Genomic DNA, 18,248 nt, shown 5'->3' on the forward strand with positions numbered 1-18,248 from the left:
ATGAATTATTATTTTAGCCGCTAGGGGGGGTTGTATATGTTGAATTATATAAGCAAACGGAAAAGATCGTTGGGTTTCATAACTAGTATGAACACCGAGGCGAAAAGACGTGAAAGTTTCCATCGCTGGAAGGGTCCGTATACAAATCCCCGAGATCTAGCTAGAGACGGATTTTTTTATTTATATACGTATGGTCACGATACCGTAGAGTGTTATTTTTGTCACGGTATATTAAACGATTGGAAAATTCGGGTTTCTGTGCACGAAGAACACAAACGTCATTTTCCTAGTTGTCCCTTCATCCGCGGACTTCCAACAAACAACGTACCGATCGAAGACGGCAAGGGTCACCACCTACCACCCACCGACCGCTCTGATTATATGGAGTTTCGCATTCCAAAGTCTGTGATTCAAAAGGCAATTTTGGATACCTACGTCCAAGAAATTTTCAGCGACCCGAAGAACCGCGAGAAGTTGAATACGACATGAATTCGGAAGAAGCCCGTTTAAAAACTTTCCAATCGTGGCCGTCGCTTTAAGTTGATGCAGCCGAACTAGCGCGAGACGGGTTTTATTTAGACCGTAGAGATACCTTCAGATGTTTCTTTTGCCACGGTACTCTTCAAGTATGGACAAACTCGGAATCGGTAAACGATAAACATAGACAATTGTACCCAGACTTTCCATACATTTTCGGGCAACTAACGCTAGTCCACACGGACCATACCTTCAGATGTTTCTTTTGCCACGGCACTCTTCAAGTATGGACAGCCTCGGAATCGGTACGCGATAAACATAGACAATTGTACCCTGACTGCCCATTCATTCTTGGAAAACGGACGCTCAATATGCCTATCGAAGTAGACGTTACTTCGGAAAACGAGGACTATATCTGTCTTATCAAGAAAAGACGAAGCTAAAAGACTCTTACAATGGTGAAAAAAAAGTTACTTTTTGCCCTTTTACCGTAATATATAAAATACCTTACGAGGATCGTTTTAACTATTATTACATCGATAAATTGCATTTTAATGAACGCATCCGTAATATTAATACTTTACTAGAAAAAATACTTTATGTAAAAAAAAAACATGGATAAAATATTTAACGCCTCTTGATTTATACATACATAGCGCAAAAGTAAAAAAATGCCCCGCTTCATAAAAAAACGTTGGGGGAGAAATTCGGAGATTTAGAGAGATATGGAAGTTCCCAGGCTTGTACATGCATTCCCCCGCATTGCACGTGTATCGGAGAGAGGGACCCGAGAGTTGTATTCCTATAACATTTCAGTACTATACGGAGAGAAAACGCGCACCGCTAGGCTTGTACATGCATTCCCCCGCCTTGTACATGTATCGGAGCAGGGTTGGCAAGTTTTAAACAAATTGTTTTAAACTTTGGTTTAAAACTTGTTTTAAACAGCCATGAAAAAAAAACATTAATTTGTTTAAAACGTTTTAAACAAACAGTTTAAAACATGTTTTTTATGGAGAGGAATTTCGAATATTTTTAACTCGTTTTATTTGAAAATGAGCGAAAATATTAAATAATAGAAATAACAAGCTTCAGTCAAAACCTTGCACTAATTTGAATGTTTCATGTGAGTGTTTAATTGTTTGGAAACCCTTCCAGTTGATTTATCCGTTACCAATCTGTATTGAAGACTGATATTCAATAATCTGATTTGGAATAACTTATTTTGTCGTCTACCTAAGGTAAAGGAACAACGTTTTTCTACACTGTTGGTACATTTTACTGTTCTAAAGTGAGTACGCGTAATATTTAAAGCCAGGCCCTTGACAGTTCTAAAATAAATACGCTTAATCCGTAAACGGAAAACATGAAGCACCTACAAAGTAGAAAGGGGTGGTGAAGTTTCAAATGTATGAGTTCTGACCAAGAAACTCTGCAGTATGGAAGCGAAAATTCCTTAATAGTGGCCTCAAAAGAAATCAAGCATTTGGACATTTGGGGTTAAATGAACAATTTTACCCATCACCCTCATTTTGTGTGCGCTATTAAAAATTACATTTTCCTTTTGAAAAGATCTCTTGCTCTTTTTAAACAGTCAGTAGAACATTTCAAATATTCAAAATAGATCCCTCAACACGTACCCCTTTTAAATAATTAATTTCATGATAAAATGTTTCCGGAAAATCTAATTTTAAATCGTGTTTTAAACAATAAAAACACAACTTTTTTTACCACATTTTTGCCAACCCTGGCAAGGACCCTTTCTTACACCTTCAAATTCTAAATTTTAGGAGCTCTTGATTTCGTCTTTTCGTGTTTTTTTTCTCAATACGTTTTCATGGTCTGTTGGTCAAGCTGTATGATACTCGCTTTGGGTTCAAGTGGTCCCTGGTTCTAATTCCACACGGACAATTTCTTACACCTTGAAATTCTAAATTTAAGGAGCTCTTGCTCTTTTTAAACAGTCAGTAGAATATTTCACATATTCTGTATTGATCGCTTAACACGCACTTCCTTCAAAATAATTAATTTCATAAAATAATTTCGGAAAATCTAATTTGTTCTTGAAAAAGCTCAAATATGTTATTTTTCAATTAATTTGGAGGGAATAAATCGATTAACAATTAAAAAGTTGATTGAATTAAATTGTGATTAAGGAATAAATTAATATAAATAAAGGAAAATCGCAATGTCGGATCTTCAGTCAATTGACAAACGTCACTCTCATCGTTTGTTTTTTCTGTCTTGGTCCAAACCAAGACCATTTTGTTTGATCAAGCAGGCTGTGAAAATAAGCGCCTTGCGCTAGCGGGAGTAGTGGCTTAAATGGAGAGCCGCGATGTATAATATATAGACTATTAGATCTGCAAGAGTGATTTTAAACATGTTTAAAACTAGGTTTTTTTTGTGTTTTTTACTGTTTTTTCTACTTGTTTAAAAAACAGTTTAAAACAACAAATCGTGTTTTAAACAATAAAAAACACAACTTTTGTTTTTTTTAAGTAAAACTCAATTTTTGCCAACCCTGTATCGGAGAGAGGGACCCAAGAGAGAGAAAAAAAAACTCTCCAGCCTTCACAGCGCTCTCGCCGCTAGGCTTGTACATTCGCAAGCGTAAAAATAAAGAGACGGTCAAAGGGAAAGAGACGGTGAAAGTCAGGAGGGAACCAAGAGAGAGAAAAAACTCTCCAGCCTTCACAACGCTCTCGCGGGTATCGGGCTGGGTAAAGAGAAAGTGAAAGTCAGAATAAAAAGGGGACTTAGCGGAAAGAGAGAGCAGACACTCAAGAACAACCTACACCCTTCGGGTGGAGGAGGTGAGGGGGAGAACCACCAACCCCCTCCGGGGATGGAGGCATGGGGGCAAAAATTCGTCCCTCCCTTCGCGGGTATAAACCATGGGGGAAAAAATTCATCCCCCCTGCGCTTCCCGCGGGTTTCGAGGCTTACTATTCTCTGGTATTTACTGCATTATAAAATTAAACACTGTACGTATGCTTCGTTTTTACCACTTTACGCTATTTAACTTCAGAATTGGTAAAAGGAAATGAACATTTTTCATAAATGGCGTCAAAAACATAATGATGAAGGGAAAATGAACGTCCATGGCTGAACGATTAAAATTCTAATTGCTTTCTCGTTAATAGAAGCCATACTCAAGATAGGATAGATAAGTAGGATAGGAAAGAGTCTTTCACGTCAGTGACACCCAGTTGACGCCTGTACTATACCGCTAATACGAAGCATATGCGAATCGTGGCGTCTGCCTTCAATTGGTCCAAACAAATTCACAATAATTCCATCAGGTGACAAAATATATTGATAACGAAGAGCGTGAATGTCCACTCTAGAACAGCTTTTGATCCCGTTTTGGTCGACAAATTGGTCTGGCCGTTCCGTCAATAAAACCCCAGCAATTTTTCAGCGGAGCTCCCCTTTCTGCAATAGCCTCTGCGTAGCGTTTTAAATCTTCCTTCAAGAGCCATTGTCTTCTTAAATCCTGAAGCAAATGCTTGTGCCGATTATAAAAATAAATCAATGTAGCTTTGCATATGTAAGAGAGCTCAGCTTTAGAGCGGTTAAATAAGGGGCACAGGTCTCCTAAGAGATTGGGATACACCATTCGCCTCAACAAAATGCAAAACGCCTCAACATTATCTGACTTCGTTCTGTTTTCGCAAATTAAATAATCAGGTAGCCTTAACAAATCCACAAGTCTATAGATGTCATCAGTTGAAAACCTGTAACATGTGCTACATTGTAACGATACATATAATAAATTTTCAAGAAACCCTAACCTGAAGTTAAATTTACAGAACTCCTCCGATAAATTTAGTAGCGTAAAACGTTGGCGATACGGTGCCGGGTTAGAAATTTTAATCACTCCCAAAATTAGTAACTCCTCCACATCATCCAAGTCGTTTTCGGAAGCGTACAACAATAAATTATCGTCAATCTACAAAGGAATAAAATTAGAAAAGGCAACCGAGGAACCTTAACAAACCTCTTCCATTTTTAGCTCTCTTTAGCTTTCTTTGTTCTTTCAACCGAACTACCAAGAAGTAGAAAACTCTAGCTTCAAATGTTTTAAATTCCATAAGAAATTATTAAAAATATTACCATATCTTCAAATTTTCGTCAATTTGGTCTTCTTTAATTAAATAAATTTACTGGCTGACAGGCAAAAGTAAACAAAGGACAACTCTCCAAGAAGAATATCAACGGATAATTCAATTCAAACTCACCGAGTCGTCGTCTGCTAAGGGGTTAACCCCCAAGAGTCAAGACCTCATCCATAGAGGACGCCAAGTTCAGGAAAACTCCCGCTACATTTAAAAAAAAGAGAGAGACAGGCGGACCTTGGGGGCCGATACGGGTAAAAATCCCGCCAATTCTGAAATATTTGAACTACACGTACCCGTACGCGTTTTGGAGGTGTAAGCTTAAACTATCTACTATCTTGATCGGCAAGTTGACCACAGAACAAGCAAAGCGTTTTGAATTCGAAGGCCTTAATCGATGTTCGCAGACATTGTCTATGACCCGAAGCCTCATTATCGCAATGATTTATTGACTACAGCAGCTTTTGCTATTGAAGAAGCACGTGCATATTGTTTTCTTTATTCTACATGCAAAGTGACCGATTCAATATCAACGTGATATTTATCCAAACCATGTGCTCTAGCAAAACTTGCGTCTATAATAGTTTTGATACCTCGGGTTCCTACCACGGAAGCACCCTCACATAGACCCAATTGGTATATTAAACACAGCATCGTCAATCAGAATGAAGATATTTTACAAATATACATTACAAATTGTTATAACAACGTAGCTGGTGCGAATAGATGTAACGCTGAACTCTTCACTCTGAATTAATAACTTAGCGCCACCATACCATTAAGGGTTGTTAAAAAAATTATGGTAGCTGTTTAGCTTGTCAATTGCCATCTTTTGGTATCTGTATATGTTAAACATATATATGAAAAGGTTTTTAGAATAATTTATGACACAAAATTAGAATTTCATTTTGAAAATATTTTGCGCGTTGGTGCGAAACTATCAAATATTCTACAGGTGCGGTAGAAACTTGTAGATACGACTTGACAGCCCATGTTAAATGAAAAAAAATCACAGCTTTTCGCTAAGTTTCCTATAGAACTGTAGTATGACGTTGACACAGTTTTAACAACAAAATGTACCAATTATCATTCTTTTTAAATAACATACTATGGTAAAATGACATTTTCGGTGGCCATTTTCCAACATGGCGGCCAAACTATTAAACTCATGACCTCAATATTTTAGCAGGCTGATCAAAATGTTTCACTTATAACACATGAAATTTCAAAATTTTTGACTAATATACTGTAGCTTCATGATATTCCCGGCGGCCATTTTCCAAAATGGCGGCTAAACTATTGATTTCATCACCTCAATATTTTAGTATGATGTTCACACAGTTCTACTGATAACATGTATAAATTTTCATATTTTTCCAAAAGCATGGGGGCATTTACTATACCTGGCATTCCCGACGGCCATTTTCCAATATGGCGGGCAAGCTATCGAGCGCAGAGCTTTAATATTTTACTATCATGTTCATGTGGTTTAATTTATAAAATGTACCAGTTTTCATAGTTTTGGAAGTAGACTGTGGAATACATTGTAGCTGGCATTCCCGGCGGCCATTTTCCAAGATGGCGGCGAAAGCTCGCGCTCTACAGCAGGGGAATTTTATTATATTTTTTGGGTCAAAAATCTACACGTGTAACAATTTTCATCTGTATGTTCAAATGTTCTAGGTCAAGCGCTGGCCTACATAACGAGTACTGATGTGGTGGATTTTCCCATAGAAATTGGGGAAATTATTTTTTGGGTTCAATTCAAAAATGTCTTCATTGAAAAGAAATGTCATTAATGTATCCAGAGAAATATTCTTTATGGGGCATTACACGCTTTTAAAAGAAAATCATTCGATCCAAGTCGAAAAAAATGTAGTTTTCACAGATGATAGTGGGCAAGGAGACGGTGCCGCTGATGCTGGTGGACAAATTCAAGAGTTTTTCAGATTAATTTTGAAAAAATATAATTGCGTCTAATGTTTTTGAAGGTTCGCCAACAGTGCAAAGTATTAATAGGAATGTACTACTACACATGGTATGCAATGGCTCTATCTATTGTACATGGAGGTCCCTTGGATGTTCGAATGTTTATACAATGAACTTTCATGTGTTTCAGTCGACTGTTCTCTTATAGTTGATAAAGATTTGATAGAAAGAGCAATGGCCATTAGTAACGCAAAAACATTAAGGAACTGCTCATAATTTTAGAAGGTCTCTCGGGCATAAAATTTATCGCTGGATGTCATAGGCCCATATTAGAAATGAGCAATCAAGAACGTTAGCTAAAATATGTCACAAATTCCATTGTGATGGGTCGCCATCTACATAGTTTGAACAATTTTAAAAATGGATTGTCAAGGTTAGGTGTTCATTAAGCCATAAAACCTTTTCCAGACCAATTTAAGACATACGATTTCTCAGTGGAAATTTTCAGAACGAAGCTAAATTCAATGTTTACAATCCGGTTTTCAGAACGAAGAGGAAACTTATTAAAAAATATTAGAAGTGAGTTTTTGGAGGGATTATTTGATTGACCTTGAAGAAGGAGAATGTAAAGTGAGACTAGCAGGTGTCTTAATTTTCATCACAGGGGCGGAATCAGAGCCCCCACTAGGTTTCATCCCAAAACCCTCTATACAACTTTTGTATCAGGTCAGTGAAATCACTGAAAAAACTTAGCAGATACCCTATGTTGAACACCTGTGCAATGATTTTAAAATTACACATTGTGCATCAAACCTATGAGCAGATGCAATGGACGAGGGAATTATCTGCAGCCCTGGTTTTGGCCAGATTTGGATAATTCTACAGGGCCGGTAGGCCCTTGTAGATATGACTTGATACTCCTTTGTAACGTTAAAGCAAAATTCACATGCTTTTACCAATTTTCCTATGGAGATTAACATGGGGTTTTTCGTGATATTTAGCCACCTCTAACTGAAAAACTAGAGCGAAGTTACTTTTCGGAATACTTTTAATTTAACAATTAAGTATTCAGGGTGTGCCTTTTGCAAGTGTCATCAAAAACAATTAAGTCTAAGTATGTTAATTTTAGTTAATTCTGAAAGTACGTCAAAAAATTACTTTTGGGTCAGAAGTCAGCCTAACCTTATAGCGCGCTTAAACCTATTTCTTCATTTCGTTCTCGTTGACAACTAAAAGGGCCTAGTTTTGTGCGTGCTAACAAGTTACTTAATCGAGATAAGCCTTTAAACTAAACTTAATCGAGATAAGCCTTTAAACTAAACTTAATCGAGATAAGCCTTTAAACTAAACTTAATCGAGATAAGCCTTTAAACTAAACTTAATCGAGATAAGCCTTTAAAATAAACTTAATCGAGATAAACCTTTGAACTAAACTTAATCGAGATAAACCTTTGAACTAAACTTAATCGAGATAAACCTTTGAACTAAACTTAATCGAGATAAACCTTTGAACTAAACTTAATCGAGATAAACCTTTGAACTAAACTTAATCGAGATAAACCTTTGAACTAAACTTAATCGAGATAAACCTTGGAACTAAACTTAATCGAGATAAGCCTTTAAACTAAACGTAATCGAGATAAACCTTTGAACTAAACTTAATCGAGATAAACCTTTGAACTAAACTTAATCGAGATAAACCTTTGAACTAAACTTAATCGAGATAAACCTTTGAACTAAACTTAATCGAGATAAACCTTGGAACTAAACTTAATCGAGATAAGCCTTTGAACTAAACTTAATCGAGATAAGCCTTTAAACTAAACTTAATCGAGATAAGCCTTTAAACTAAACTTAATCGAGATAAGCCTTTAAACTAAACTTAATCGAGATAAGCCTTTAAAATAAACTTAATCGAGATAAACCTTTGAACTAAACTTAATCGAGATAAACCTTTGAACTAAACTTAATCGAGATAAACCTTTGAACTAAACTTAATCGAGATAAACCTTTGAACTAAACTTAATCGAGATAAACCTTTGAACTAAACTTAATCGAGATAAACCTTGGAACTAAACTTAATCGAGATAAGCCTTTGAACTAAACTTAATCGAGATAAGCCATTAAACTAAACTTAATCGAGATAAGCCTTTAAACTAAACTTAATCGAGATAAGCCTTTAAACTAAACTTAATCGAGATAAGCCTTTAAAATAAACTTAATCGAGATAAACCTTTGAACTAAACTTAATCGAGATAAACCTTTGAACTAAACTTAATCGAGATAAACCTTTGAACTAAACTTAATCGAGATAAACCTTTGAACTAAACTTAATCGAGATAAACCTTTGAACTAAACTTAATCGAGATAAACCTTGGAACTAAACTTAATCGAGATAAGCCTTTAAACTAAACGTAATCGAGATAAACCTTTGAACTAAACTTAATCGAGATAAACCTTTGAACTAAACTTAATCGAGATAAACCTTTGAACTAAACTTAATCGAGATAAACCTTTGAGTTAACTTAATCGAGATAAACCTTGGAACTAAACTTAATCGAGATAAGCCTTTGAACTAAACTTAATCGAGATAAGCCTTTAAACTAAACTTAATCGAGATAAGCCTTTAAACTAAACTTAATCGAGATAAGCCTTTAAACTAAACTTAATCGAGATAAGCCTTTAAAATAAACTTAATCGAGATAAACCTTTGAACTAAACTTAATCGAGATAAACCTTTGAACTAAACTTAATCGAGATAAACCTTTGAACTAAACTTAATCGAGATAAACCTTTGAACTAAACTTAATCGAGATAAACCTTTGAACTAAACTTAATCGAGATAAACCTTGGAACTAAACTTAATCGAGATAAGCCTTTAAACTAAACTTAATCGAGATAAGCCATTAAACTAAACTTAATCGAGATAAGCCTTTAAACTAAACTTAATCGAGATAAGCCTTTAAACTAAACTTAATCGAGATAAGCCTTTAAAATAAACTTAATCGAGATAAACCTTTGAACTAAACTTAATCGAGATAAACCTTTGAACTAAACTTAATCGAGATAAACCTTTGAACTAAACTTAATCGAGATAAACCTTTGAACTAAACTTAATCGAGATAAACCTTTGAACTAAACTTAATCGAGATAAACCTTGGAACTAAACTTAATCGAGATAAGCCTTTAAACTAAACGTAATCGAGATAAACCTTTGAACTAAACTTAATCGAGATAAACCTTTGAACTAAACTTAATCGAGATAAACCTTTGAACTAAACTTAATCGAGATAAACCTTTGAACTAAACTTAATCGAGATAAACCTTGGAACTAAACTTAATCGAGATAAGCCTTTGAACTAAACTTAATCGAGATAAGCCTTTAAACTAAACTTAATCGAGATAAGCCTTTAAACTAAACTTAATCGAGATAAGCCTTTAAACTAAACTTTATCGAGATAAGCCTTTAAAATAAACTTAATCGAGATAAACCTTTGAACTAAACTTAATCGAGATAAACCTTTGAACTAAACTTAATCGAGATAAACCTTTGAACTAAACTTAATCGAGATAAACCTTTGAACTAAACTTAATCGAGATAAACCTTTGAACTAAACTTAATCGAGATAAACCTTGGAACTAAACTTAATCGAGATAAGCCTTTGAACTAAACTTAATCGAGATAAGCCATTAAACTAAACTTAATCGAGATAAGCCTTTAAACTAAACTTAATCGAGATAAGCCTTTAAACTAAACTTAATCGAGATAAGCCTTTAAAATAACCTTAATCGAGATAAACCTTTGAACTAAACTTAATCGAGATAAACCTTTGAACTAAACTTAATCGAGATAAACCTTTGAACTAAACTTAATCGAGATAAACCTTTGAACTAAACTTAATCGAGATAAACCTTTGAACTAAACTTAATCGAGATAAACCTTTGAACTAAACTTAATCGAGATAAACCTTTGAACTAAACTTAATCGAGATAAACCTTTGAACTAAACTTAATCGAGATAAACCTTGGAACTAAACTTAATCGAGATAAGCCTTTGAACTAAACTTAATCGAGATAAGCCATTAAACTAAACTTAATCGAGATAAGCCTTTAAACTAAACTTAATCGAGATAAGCCTTTAAACTAAACTTAATCGAGATAAGCCTTTAAAATAAACTTAATCGAGATAAACCTTTGAACTAAACTTAATCGAGATAAACCTTTGAACTAAACTTAATCGAGATAAACCTTTGAACTAAACTTAATCGAGATAAACCTTTGAACTAAACTTAATCGAGATAAACCTTTGAACTAAACTTAATCGAGATAAACCTTGGAACTAAACTTAATCGAGATAAGCCTTTAAACTAAACTTAATCGAGATAAGCCATTAAACTAAACTTAATCGAGATAAGCCTTTAAACTAAACTTAATCGAGATAAGCCTTTAAACTAAACTTAATCGAGATAAGCCTTTAAAATAAACTTAATCGAGATAAACCTTTGAACTAAACTTAATCGAGATAAACCTTTGAACTAAACTTAATCGAGATAAACCTTTGAACTAAACTTAATCGAGATAAACCTTTGAACTAAACTTAATCGAGATAAACCTTTGAACTAAACTTAATCGAGATAAACCTTGGAACTAAACTTAATCGAGATAAGCCTTTAAACTAAACGTAATCGAGATAAGCCTTTAAACTAAACTTAATCGAGATAAACCTTTGAACTAAACTTAATCGAGATAAACCTTTGAACTAAACTTAATCGAGATAAACCTTTGAACTAAACTTAATCGAGATAAACCTTGGAACTAAACTTAATCGAGATAAGCCTTTGAACTAAACTTAATCGAGATAAGCCTTTAAACTAAACTTAATCGAGATAAGCCTTTAAACTAAACTTAATCGAGATAAACCTTTGAACTAAACTTAATCGAGATAAACCTTTGAACTAAACTTAATCGAGATAAACCTTTGAACTAAACTTAATCGAGATAAACCTTTGAACTAAACTTAATCGAGATAAACCTTTGAACTAAACTTAATCGAGATAAACCTTGGAACTAAACTTAATCGAGATAAACCTTGGAACTAAACTTAATCGAGATAAGCCTTTAAACTAAACTTAATCGAGATAAGCCTTTAAACTAAACTTAATCGAGATAAGCCTTTTAACTAAACTTAATCGAGATAAGCCTTTAAACTAAACTTAATCGAGATAAGCCTTTAAACTAAACTTAATCGAGATAAGCCTTTAAAATAAACTTAATCGAGATAAGCCTTTAAAATAAACTTAATCGAGATAAGCCATTAAATCAAACTTAATCGAGATAAGCCTTTAAAATATACTTAATCGAGATAAGCCTTTAAACTAAACTTAATCGAGATAATCCTTCAAACTAAACTTAATCGAGATAAGCCTTTAAAATATACTTAATCGAGATAAGCCTTTAAACTAAACTTAATCGAGATAATCCTTCAAACTAAACTTAATCGAGATAAGCCTTTAAACTAAACTTAATCGAGATAAGCCTTTAAACTAAACTTAGTCGAGATAAGCCTTTAAACTAAACTGAATCGAGATAAGCCTTTAAACTAAACTTAATCGAGATAAGCCTTTAAACTAAACTTAATCGAGATAAGCCTTTAAACTAAACTTAATCGAGATAAGCCTTTAAACTAAACTTAATCGAGATAAGCCTTTAAAATAAACTTAATCGAGATAAGCCTTTAAAATAAACTTAATCGAGATAAGCCTTTAAAATAAACTTAATCGAGATAAGCCTTTAAACTGAACTTTATCGAGATAAGCCTTTAAAATAAACTTAATCGAGATAAGCCTTTAAACTAAACTTAATCGAGATAAGCCTTTAAAATAAACTTAATCGAGATAAGCCTTTGAACTAAACTTAATCGAGATAAGCCTTTAAACTAAACTTAATCGAGATAAGCCTTTAAACTAAACTTAATCGAGATAAGCCTTTAAACTAAACTTAATCGAGATAAGCCTTTAAAATAAACTTAATCGAGATAAACCTTTGAACTAAACTTAATCGAGATAAACCTTTGAACTAAACTTAATCGAGATAAACCTTTGAACTAAACTTAATCGAGATAAACCTTTGAACTAAACTTAATCGAGATAAACCTTTGAACTAAACTTAATCGAGATAAACCTTGGAACTAAACTTAATCGAGATAAGCCTTTGAACTAAACTTAATCGAGATAAGCCATTAAACTAAACTTAATCGAGATAAGCCTTTAAACTAAACTTAATCGAGATAAGCCTTTAAACTAAACTTAATCGAGATAAGCCTTTAAAATAAACTTAATCGAGATAAACCTTTGAACTAAACTTAATCGAGATAAACCTTTGAACTAAACTTAATCGAGATAAACCTTTGAACTAAACTTAATCGAGATAAACCTTTGAACTAAACTTAATCGAGATAAACCTTTGAACTAAACTTAATCGAGATAAACCTTGGAACTAAACTTAATCGAGATAAGCCTTTAAACTAAACGTAATCGAGATAAGCCTTTAAACTAAACTTAATCGAGATAAACCTTTGAACTAAACTTAATCGAGATAAACCTTTGAACTAAACTTAATCGAGATAAACCTTTGAACTAAACTTAATCGAGATAAACCTTGGAACTAAACTTAATCGAGATAAGCCTTTGAACTAAACTTAATCGAGATAAGCCTTTAAACTAAACTTAATCGAGATAAGCCTTTAAACTAAACTTAATCGAGATAAGCCTTTAAAATAAACTTAATCGAGATAAACCTTTGAACTAAACTTAATCGAGATAAACCTTTGAACTAAACTTAATCGAGATAAACCTTTGAACTAAACTTAATCGAGATAAACCTTTGAACTAAACTTAATCGAGATAAACCTTTGAACTAAACTTAATCGAGATAAACCTTGAAACTAAACTTAATCGAGATAAGCCTTTGAACTAAAGTTAATCGAGATAAGCCATTAAACTAAACTTAATCGAGATAAGCCTTTAAACTAAACTTAATCGAGATAAGCCTTTAAACTAAACTTAATCGAGATAAGCCTTTAAAATAAACTTAATCGAGATAAACCTTTGAACTAAACTTAATCGAGATAAACCTTTGAACTAAACTTAATCGAGATAAACCTTTGAACTAAACTTAATCGAGATAAACCTTTGAACTAAACTTAATCGAGATAAACCTTTGAACTAAACTTAATCGAGATAAACCTTGGAACTAAACTTAATCGAGATAAGCCTTTAAACTAAACGTAATCGAGATAAACCTTTGAACTAAACTTAATCGAGATAAACCTTTGAACTAAACTTAATCGAGATAAACCTTTGAACTAAACTTAATCGAGATAAACCTTTGAACTAAACTTAATCGAGATAAACCTTGGAACTAAACTTAATCGAGATAAGCCTTTGAACTAAACTTAATCGAGATAAGCCTTTAAACTTAACTTAATCGAGATAAGCCTTTAAACTAAACTTAATCGAGATAAGCCTTTAAACTAAACTTAATCGAGATAAGCCTTTAAAATAAACTTAATCGAGATAAACCTTTGAACTAAACTTAATCGAGATAAACCTTTGAACTAAACTTAATCGAGATAAACCTTTGAACTAAACTTAATCGAGATAAACCTTTGAACTAAACTTAATCGAGATAAACCTTTGAACTAAACTTAATCGAGATAAACCTTGGAACTAAACTTAATCGAGATAAGCCTTTGAACTAAACTTAATCGAGATAAGCCATTAAACTAAACTTAATCGAGATAAGCCTTTAAACTAAACTTTATCGAGATAAGCCTTTAAACTAAACTTAATCGAGATAAGCCTTTAAAATAAACTTAATCGAGATAAACCTTTGAACTAAACTTAATCGAGATAAACCTTTGAACTAAACTTAATCGAGATAAACCTTTGAACTAAACTTAATCGAGATAAACCTTTGAACTAAACTTAATCGAGATAAACCTTTGAACTAAACTTAATCGAGATAAACCTTGGAACTAAACTTAATCGAGATAAGCCTTTAAACTAAACGTAATCGAGATAAGCCTTTAAACTAAACTTAATCGAGATAAACCTTTGAACTAAACTTAATCGAGATAAACCTTTGAACTAAACTTAATCGAGATAAACCTTTGAACTAAACTTAATCGAGATAAACCTTGGAACTAAACTTAATCGAGATAAGCCTTTGAACTAAACTTAATCGAGATAAGCCTTTAAACTAAACTTAATCGAGATAAGCCTTTAAACTAAACTTAATCGAGATAAACCTTTGAACTAAACTTAATCGAGATAAACCTTTGAACTAAACTTAATCGAGATAAACCTTTGAACTAAACTTAATCGAGATAAACCTTTGAACTAAACTTAATCGAGATAAACCTTTGAACTAAACTTAATCGAGATAAACCTTGGAACTAAACTTAATCGAGATAAACCTTGGAACTAAACTTAATCGAGATAAGCCTTTAAACTAAACTTAATCGAGATAAGCCTTTTAACTAAACTTAATCGAGATAAGCCTTTAAACTAAACTTAATCGAGATAAGCCTTTAAACTAAACTTAATCGAGATAAGCCTTTAAAATAAACTTAATCGAGATAAGCCTTTAAAATAAACTTAATCGAGATAAGCCATTAAATCAAACTTAATCGAGATAAGCCTTTAAAATAAACTTAATCGAGATAAGCCATTAAATCAAACTTAATCGAGATAAGCCTTTAAAATAAACTTAATCGAGATAATCCTTCAAACTAAACTTAATCGAGATAAGCCTTTAAAATAAACTTAATCGAGATAAGCCTTTAAACTAAACTTAATCGAGATAAGCCTTCAAAATAAACTTAATCGAGATATGCCTTTAAACTAAACTTAATCGCGATAAGCCTTTAAACTAAACTTAATCGAGATAAGCCTTTAAACTAAACTTAGTCGAGATAAGCCTTTAAACTAAACTGAATCGAGATAAGCCTTTAAACTAAACTTAATCGAGATAAGCCTTTAAACTAAACTTAATCGAGATAAGCCTTTAAACTAAACTTAATCGAGATAAGCCTTTAAACTAAACTTAATCGAGATAAGCCTTTAAACTAAACTTAATCGAGATAAGCCTTTAAAATAAACTTAATCGAGATAAGCCTTTAAAATAAACTTAATCGAGATAAGCCTTTAAAATAAACTTAATCGAGATAAGCCTTTAAACTGAACTTTATCGAGATAAGCCTTTAAAATAAACTTAATCGAGATAAGCCTTTAAACTAAACTTAATCGAGATAAGCCTTTAAAATAAACTTAATCGAGATAAGCCTTTGAACTAAACTTAATCGAGATAAGCCTTTAAACTAAACTTAATCGAGATAAGCCTTTAAACTAAACTTAATCGAGATAAGCCTTTAAAATAAACTTAATCGAGATAAACCTTTGAACTAAACTTAATCGAGATAAACCTTTGAACTAAACTTAATCGAGATAAACCTTTGAACTAAACTTAATCGAGATAAACCTTTGAACTAAACTTAATCGAGATAAACCTTTGAACTAAACTTAATCGAGATAAACCTTGGAACTAAACTTAATCGAGATAAGCCTTTGAACTAAACTTAATCGAGATAAGCCATTAAACTAAACTTAATCGAGATAAGCCTTTAAACTAAACTTAATCGAGATAAGCCTTTAAACTAAACTTAATCGAGATAAGCCTTTAAAATAAACTTAATCGAGATAAACCTTTGAACTAAACTTAATCGAGATAAACCTTTGAACTAAACTTAATCGAGATAAACCTTTGAACTAAACTTAATCGAGATAAACCTTTGAACTAAACTTAATCGAGATAAACCTTTGAACTAAACTTAATCGAGATAAACCTTGGAACTAAACTTAATCGAGATAAGCTTTTAAACTAAACGTAATCGAGATAAGCCTTTAAACTAAACTTAATCGAGATAAACCTTTGAACTAAACTTAATCGAGATAAACCTTTGAACTAAACTTAATCGAGATAAACCTTTGAACTAAACTTAATCGAGATAAACCTTGGAACTAAACTTAATCGAGATAAGCCTTTGAACTAAACTTAATCGAGATAAGCCTTTAAACTAAACTTAATCGAGATAAGCCTTTAAACTAAACTTAATCGAGATAAACCTTTGAACTAAACTTAATCGAGATAAACCTTTGAACTAAACTTAATCGAGATAAACCTTTGAACTAAACTTAATCGAGATAAACCTTTGAACTAAACTTAATCGAGATAAACCTTTGAACTAAACTTAATCGAGATAAACCTTGGAACTAAACTTAATCGAGATAAACCTTGGAACTAAACTTAATCGAGATAAGCCTTTAAACTAAACTTAATCGAGATAAGCCTTTAAACTAAACTTAATCGAGATAAGCCTTTTAACTAAACTTAATCGAGATAAGCCTTTAAACTAAACTTAATCGAGATAAGCCTTTAAACTAAACTTAATCGAGATAAGCCTTTAAAATAAACTTAATCGAGATAAGCCTTTAAAATAAACTTAATCGAGATAAGCCATTAAATCAAACTTAATCGAGATAAGCCTTTAAAATATACTTAATCGAGATAAGCCTTTAAACTAAACTTAATCGAGATAATCCTTCAAACTAAACTTAATCGAGATAAGCCTTTAAAATAAACTTAATCGAATTAAGCCTTTAAACTAAACTTAATCGAGATAAGCCTTTAAACTAAACTTAATCGAGATAAGCCTTTAAAATAAACTTAATCGAGATAAGCCTTTAAAATAAACTTAATCGATATAAGCCTTTAAACTAAACTTAATCGAGATAAGCCTTTAAACTAAACTTAATCGAGATAAGCCTTTAAACTAAACTTAATCGAGATAAGCCTTTAAACTAAACTTAATCGAGATAAGCCTTTAAACTAAACTTAATCGAGATAAGCCTTTAAACTAAACTTAATCGAGATAAGCCTTTAAAATAAACTTAATCGAGATAAACCTTTGAACTAAACTTAATCGAGATAAGCCTTTAAATCAAACTTAATCGAGATAAGCCTTTAAACTAAACTTAATCGAGATAAGCCTTTAAACTAAACTTAATCGAGATAAGCCTTTAAAATAAACTTAATCGAGATAAACCTTTGAACTAAACTTAATCGTGATAAGCCTTTAAAATAAACTTAATCGAGATAAGCCTTTAAAATAAACTTAATCGAGATAAGCCTTTAAAATAAACTTAATCGAGATAAGCCTTTAAAATAAACTTAATCTAGATAAGCCTTTAAATCAAACTTAATCGAGATAAGCCTTTAAAATAAACTTAATCGAGATAAGCCTTTAAAATAAACTTAATCGAGATAAGCCTTTAAATCAAACTTAATCGAGATAAGCCTTTAAAATAAACTTAATCTAGATAAGCCTTTAAACTAAACTTAATCGAGATAAGCCTTTAAAATAAACTTAATCGAGATAAACCTTTGAACTAAACTTAATCGAGATAAACCTTTGAACTAAACTTAATCGAGATAAACCTTTGAACTAAACTTAATCGAGATAAACCTTTGAACTAAACTTAATCGAGATAAACCTTTGAACTAAACTTAATCGAGATAAACCTTGGAACTAAACTTAATCGAGATAAGCCTTTAAACTAAACTTAATCGAGATAAGCCATTAAACTAAACTTAATCGAGATA

Source organism: Phalangium opilio, unplaced genomic scaffold (genome assembly GCF_054372755.1).
Source record: "Phalangium opilio isolate 3A_F unplaced genomic scaffold, DU_Popi_V2 ptg000106l_1, whole genome shotgun sequence".
Taxonomy (NCBI): Eukaryota; Metazoa; Arthropoda; class Arachnida; order Opiliones; family Phalangiidae; genus Phalangium; species Phalangium opilio.